This window comes from Neofelis nebulosa, chromosome 3 (genome assembly GCF_028018385.1).
Source record: "Neofelis nebulosa isolate mNeoNeb1 chromosome 3, mNeoNeb1.pri, whole genome shotgun sequence".
Classification (NCBI taxonomy): domain Eukaryota; kingdom Metazoa; phylum Chordata; class Mammalia; order Carnivora; family Felidae; genus Neofelis; species Neofelis nebulosa.
The window spans coordinates 125,880,683-125,887,092 of NC_080784.1; the positions used below are offsets into that span (position 1 = coordinate 125,880,683).

Here is a 6,410-nt window from a genome sequence, read left to right on the forward strand (position 1 = left end):
ACCCACAAACTGTGAGATCATGACCCGAGCTGAAGTCAGTTGCCCAACCAACTGAGCCACCCGGGTACTGCGATGTTCATTTATTTTTGGGAGAGAGAGAGAGAGAGAGAGAGAGTCGAGAGACAGAGTGCGAACAGGGGAGGGACAGAGAGGGAGGGAGACACAGAATCCAAAGCAGTCTCCAGGCTCTGAGCTGTCATCACAGAGCCTGACATGGGGCTCGAACCCACAAACTGTGAGATCATGACCTGAGCCGAAGTTGGACACTTAACCAAATAAGCCATCCAGGCGCCCGGCAGCAATTTTTGAACCAACTGAACTTTTACCTAAAGTAGGATTTTCAGCTTTTTCCTTAAGGTTTTGATGTATTACTAATACATTGTTTGTAATTGTGAGAATGTTTGCTCATGATCTTTCAAAATAAAAACAGGCTTGAAAAAGTTATGAATGAACAAACATTATACTGACTCCTGCATTATACCATTCCCCTACTTAATCATAAATAAGCTAATTTTCATTAAATAAACACATATTGGAGCAGAATACATTGAAATAATAATAAATTTTAAGTAGAGGTTACAAAGGATATCAAGATATCACAGAGAAGGGGTTGTTTATCCCTGGGAAGGGATCCTTAAACAAGTGACATCTTAACCGAATTTTGAGGAATAAACAAGTAACCGCTGACTGGGTAAAGATGTTGCATTCTCCCTGACAGAGAGAGAATGAAGCACAGCAAGAGTGTATACATGCCTTACTAGCAGAGCTAGTAAGTTATTGGAGCTAGTATGTGAACACAAGCAATATAGTTCTTAGTGTTCACTCTATGCCACTATGTATATTAGTTTTTCTTATGCCTACTATTTAGAATGCATTTCCATAGGTCAAGTGAGAAATGTTAAAGGCCCAAATAATATCACTGATGCTAGTAATGGAGAAGACACTATGAACTGAAGAATCATTTAGTAACTTAGTTCACTGATTTGATGTAGGGGTGAAAAGAGAAAAACTCGTTTCTGGCAAGGGCAACTGACTATTGCAATGACAGTATCAGTAACTGAACTTTGGAATGAAAGAGGAGGAACAGGCCTTGAGAAAAGATGCTAAGTTCTCTTTTGAGTATGTTGAAGTTGATGTGCCTATGGAAGAGTCAAATAAAGAGGTACAGCTGAGTAATTGAGTCAAGAATTGTATGTGTAGGGCTGGAGCTCAGAGAGTAGCTCAAGACTGAAAACATAAATCTGTAATTGGTAATTGGTAATCTGTAATTGGTAATCACTTGCATACAAGTGATTGTTCGAAGTACGAACACATAGGAGATTTCACTCCACAGTAGCTTAGGTCAACACCTAAGCACCAAGCAGAGGAGACTGAGTTCACATGAAAGACTATGAAGTGGGGCACGTGGGTAGCTCAGTTGGTTATGCATCCGACTCTTGATTTCAGCTCAGGTCATGGTCTCACCTTTGGTGAGAATGAGCCCTGTGTTGGGCTCTGTGATGGGTGTGAAGCATGCTTAAAATTCTTTCTTTCTTTCTTCCTCTGCCCCTTCCCTACAAATGCTCTAGAAAGGAAGGAAGGAAGGAAGGAAGGAAGGAAGGAAGGAAGGAAGGAAGGAAGGAAGGAAGGAAAAGAAAGAAAGAAAGAAAGAAAGAAAGAAAGAAAGAAAGAAAGAAAGAAAGAAAGAAAGAAACAAGAAATCCTATAAAGAGACAGTTCTAGAAGTAGGAGAGAGTCATGGAAGCGAAAAGAAGAGAGAATTCAAGAAGGGATGAGTGGCAAATGTAAATTCAGTAGAGGGGTCTATTTTAAAACAGGCAGGTGATTGAACACCTAAATTTAAGTTAAAGGATGGGTAGAGAAGCAAGTCTGATTCCAGTAAGCTAAGAAATACAGAATTGAATAAGTATATAGAGTGAAGAAAGAATCTCCTTCAAAAACATTTTTCCTGGAATAGCAAAAGAAGATCAGGATGGTGACTCAAGTTTAGATCTTAAGGATCAGAGAGGGACATTTAAGCATGAGAAGATTCAAATGTGTTTAATGATTAAGGAAAAGAGTAAGTAGATATGGATATTTAGGATATAGCAGAGAAGGGGTATTATTAATAGAACAAATTCCTGAATTTGATAGTGTGGGAAGTGATCAAAAGAGGGAAGGGCTGACATTGAACAAAGGGAGGGAAAACTCTTGTTTCTAAAACTGGAAGCAAGGGAATGAGAAAGGGGCGTAGTTAGATAAAGTTACTGGTGTGAAAGCAGGGAGATGAGATAGCTGGCAGTCTCACTTGTGTATGAAAGGTTGAAGGCAAAAGTCATGTTTGAGATTAAACGGAACGAAAACAGGTACTATGGCTGATGGAGAATGGTGAAGGTTCAGAATTTCTGAAAGTAAAAGGGCAAGAAGAAGCTGGTTAAAAAAAATAATGAATTATTATTGGGAATCTAGCCACCCCTTGTGGCTCCAAATTTACAGAACTGAATGATTTTCTTTAGTAATTCTCACCACTGAGATGGTACATTTTCCTCAGTGGCTACAGCAGGCCTATGCTAAGTCTTCAGAAGATAAACGATTTCAGGTTATCCTCACACCAAACTTGTAAGGCAGCTATTTTCAATCTCCATTTTACAGATGATATGACTGAGTTTTGAGTAATCTGTTTAAAATTTGACAAGGTTGTCCAACCCAATCATATGAACGCCAAAATCTACGTTCTTTGTACCACAGCCAGGTATGGAAATGGGAACAAATAAATGGAGGAAACGGAGGCTTATGTGTACTGGAGAAATGACAGTGGGGATGGAGTGAAGAGACTTGTACATAAAGCCAAAACACAAGAAAGTCTTTGACTTGTTTTACATGATAGGTGAGAGAGAAAAACAGACAATGCTTCTATTTTTTTCAGGAGCTTGAAGGAATGGTAGTAACTTGATAGCAGTCAGAGGCATGGCAATGGAATTTGGCTTTAGGGAAAATGGATAATTTGATTCAGGATGCTGTGTTTGAGGCTATAAATGGGACATGTGGCTAGAAATATCCGGGTAGCAATTTAGAGTTTGGAACGGGAGTTTGAAAGAGATAGGGTTGGAAATAAGGATTTGTATCTCATTTTGCCTGAGAGAATGAATGCAAAGGAGAAGGAGAAAGGCTTGAATAAAGTATACATTTAAAGTTGAATGGCATACACACAAATTTATGACATACAGGAAAGGGACAGCCAGACTGGTAGGAGGAGAATTATGAGAAGGCTGTGCCATATGAACCAAAAGAAGTCTGGTGTTCATGAATTGCTCCTCAGAACCTAAGAACAGAAAATGGAAATGGTAATTTAGGTATCTCTATATTACACTATATGTATGTTTTCAAATTTTTTAACATTTATTCACTGTTGAGAGACAGAGAGAGACAGAGTGTGAGCAGGGGAGGGGCAGACAGAGAGGGAGACACAGAATCCAAAGCAGCCTTCAGGCTCTGAGCTGTCAGCACAGAGCCCAACACAGGGCTCAAATCCACGAACTGTGAGGTCATGACCTGAGCCAAAGTCAGACGCTTAACTGACTGAGCCACCAAAGCGCCCCCATACTACACTGTATGATTGTTGACGTCAGAAAGGACAACTTCTAAAAAAAGAGGTAGAAGAGAATCTACTTTATTCTCTTAACTAAAGTTTTGATGGGTACTGAATGGCAATAATTTGTAGTTGGGTTCCCTAACAAGTGCTGGGAGCACAACTACTTTGTGTTATTGATGAAGAACAGAGCCATACATTTTATTGTTATGGGGCCTGGGAGCAGATCAGCATTTCTAAGGCAGGAGGAGGGACCTTAGAAGGATCTGGGGGGGATAGCTATGCCATTTCTACTCAGAAATATCCACTGGGAAAAGTTGGTCCCAAATTTCCTCATCAGGCAGTTTGAAGTCTGCTTTAACTCAGAGATTAAAAAGGCCTCTTGATTCTGGCCACAGCAATTTCAGCCTGGAAAAAAAGAAAGTATATCGTGCATAATTTAAAAACTCAGAGCAATTACAAAACCCAGCATGGCCTCTATACACCATTTAACCTTGAGCATGGTAATTTCCAGGCATGGCCTGCAGGATAAATTGGTTGCAAATCATATATAGAAGTAAATAAATGAGTCAAAAATGTGTTTAAAATTAGGCTACAAGTCAAACAAGTGTTGCTTTGTATCTAACAAAAGCAATGAGGTTGTTTTTAGTGAAGTTGATTAGCACTTCTTTTTGGGCAGTGATTAAGTAGTAGACCAACCTGGAATTTTAGAATTATAAAAGTGAAATGTATTTTTAACCAATACATTTTGTTTTGCTATTTTCAAAATATAATCATTAAAAAATGGAATTCAATATGCTAAGACATTTTGTTTCTCTAGCACGGCAATAGAGTTAACATTGAAGACCAGCTGTGGTAAAGAAAGGTTTCCGTCCATCATTGTATACATATTTTTTACTTTTTTCTTTCTTCTTTCTTCTTTCTTCTTTCTTCTTTCTTCTTTCTTCTTTCTTCTTTCTTCTTTCTTTCTTTCTTTCTTTCTTTCTTTCTTTCTTTCTTTCTTTCTTTCTTTCTTTCTTTCCTTCCTTCCTTCCTTCCTTCCTTCCTTCCTTCCTTCCTTCCTTCCTTCCTTCCTTCCTTCCTTTCTTCCTTTCTTTCTTTCTTTCTTTCTTTCTTTCTTTCTTTCTTTCTTTCTTTCTTTCTTTCTTTCTTTCTCTCTTTCTACCTTAGAGACAGAGAGCATGAGCTGGGGAGAGGGGCAGAGGGAGAAAGAGAGAAAGAGAAAATCTTAATCAAGTTCCATGCTCAGCGCAGAGCTCAATGCGGGGTTCAATCCCACGACTCTGGGATCATGACCTGAGCTGAAATCAAGAGTTGGATGCTCAACTGACTGAGCCACTTAGTGCCCCTACAGTTTTCTTAAACTAATGGTTGGACCTTAAACTTTGCCAAAGCAGAAAATACTTTGTTTTTGATTATTTTATCCCTGACCCTCAGCACCATGCTTGGTACATAGTAGCTATTAATATCTGAAATAGCTGCTGTTATTACACTAAACATTGTTTTCTGGTATGACAAAACCGGTAAAAATCTTTAAGAGATATTATAGTTTTTGTGTAAATGTTATACATTTAAAAATACAATATATATTTGTGTTAATATAGTATCTACTTTTAATGAGTAATGCCTGATTCCTTCTTTAATTAAAAAAGAGGCTATCACATTTTAATCAATGGTCTATGATAGTAGGTAGAGGCATGATATTACCAACATGACATTTTTACAAGGCACATTTTCTTGCTTTTCAAATGAGATATCTCTAACTATAAGGTACGAGCAAAATAAATAACCCAATTATGATGTAACATAGAAACTAAAAAAAAAATACAGAAAAGTTTATTGCAATATATTTCAAAGCTTACTTAATATGATGAAACATAAGCAGCTCCCCAAATTTTGGGGACTGATGTTTCTACATTTGCAGGTCATTAAGGTAATTAAAATGTAGTAAACGCCACTGTTTTCTCATGTTACCATGATGCTTTTGTAAAGCTGATTAAGTGCTGAGTATTAGACTAAATGTCTTAGCAGGCTTAAAGGACAAAATTAGAACTTGAATTTAAGTTTGAGTTAATCCACGTTGCTATTTGCTTAGGTTTTGATAATAGTCCACCTAAAATAGCATGACTAATGGAGATTTTTATCTCTGAATGATATTCCTGCCAGCACCAACTGTTGAATGTTAAATATGAGATTTGGCAGGTGCAGAGATTTTTAGTCACCTTCAAAAAGCAGTATGCAGACACCCAAACCAAACAGCTTATACACGAACAAAATCAACATCTAAACCATCTGCCAATAGAACAAACACGTCAGTCATCTTTCCATTTGATTGGCAGTATTCCTTGAAATGGATGATTTTAAACATTATTTCTTATCCTAAAAACACACACGTGCACACACACAATTTCATTTACCTGGCAGTTAGGCTGGAATCTAGACAAAACTATGAGTATAAAAATGTCTCTATCTACTTCCCATTCCTCTTGTATTATGCTCACTTTGGCAGCACATATAGTAAAATTGGGATGCTACAGAGAAGATTAGCAATGCCCCTATGCAAGGATGACACCCGTTGCTCTTGTATTACCTGCTCCTCCATTACCACTTTAAACTCCACGAGCCCATCCTAGTACCCATTATTAACCGATTAACTCTTGCATGCTGCTGTAGCAGTGACCAGGACAAGTTAATTCTTGCACTGATTTATCTCCTGTTATCCAACATATGCTTCTTAGGACTCTGCTTATAGGTGATGATATGTAGTAATTAAACCATGTAAACAAATTCCTGATGGCTAACTACCCAGCAATGTAAAATTCCTAGTTTAGAAATTATTTGC

At 37.8% G+C, this 6,410-nt stretch overlaps 1 non-coding gene across 1 annotated transcript; it reads left to right on the forward strand.

Annotated features, from left to right (window-relative positions):
* Positions 1–6,061: 6,061 nt before the first annotated feature.
* LOC131508218 (U6 spliceosomal RNA) lies at positions 6,062–6,166 on the forward strand. Its single transcript, XR_009259925.1, has one exon. It is a non-coding gene; the product is annotated as a U6 spliceosomal RNA (small nuclear RNA).
* Positions 6,167–6,410: the final 244 nt, after the last annotated feature.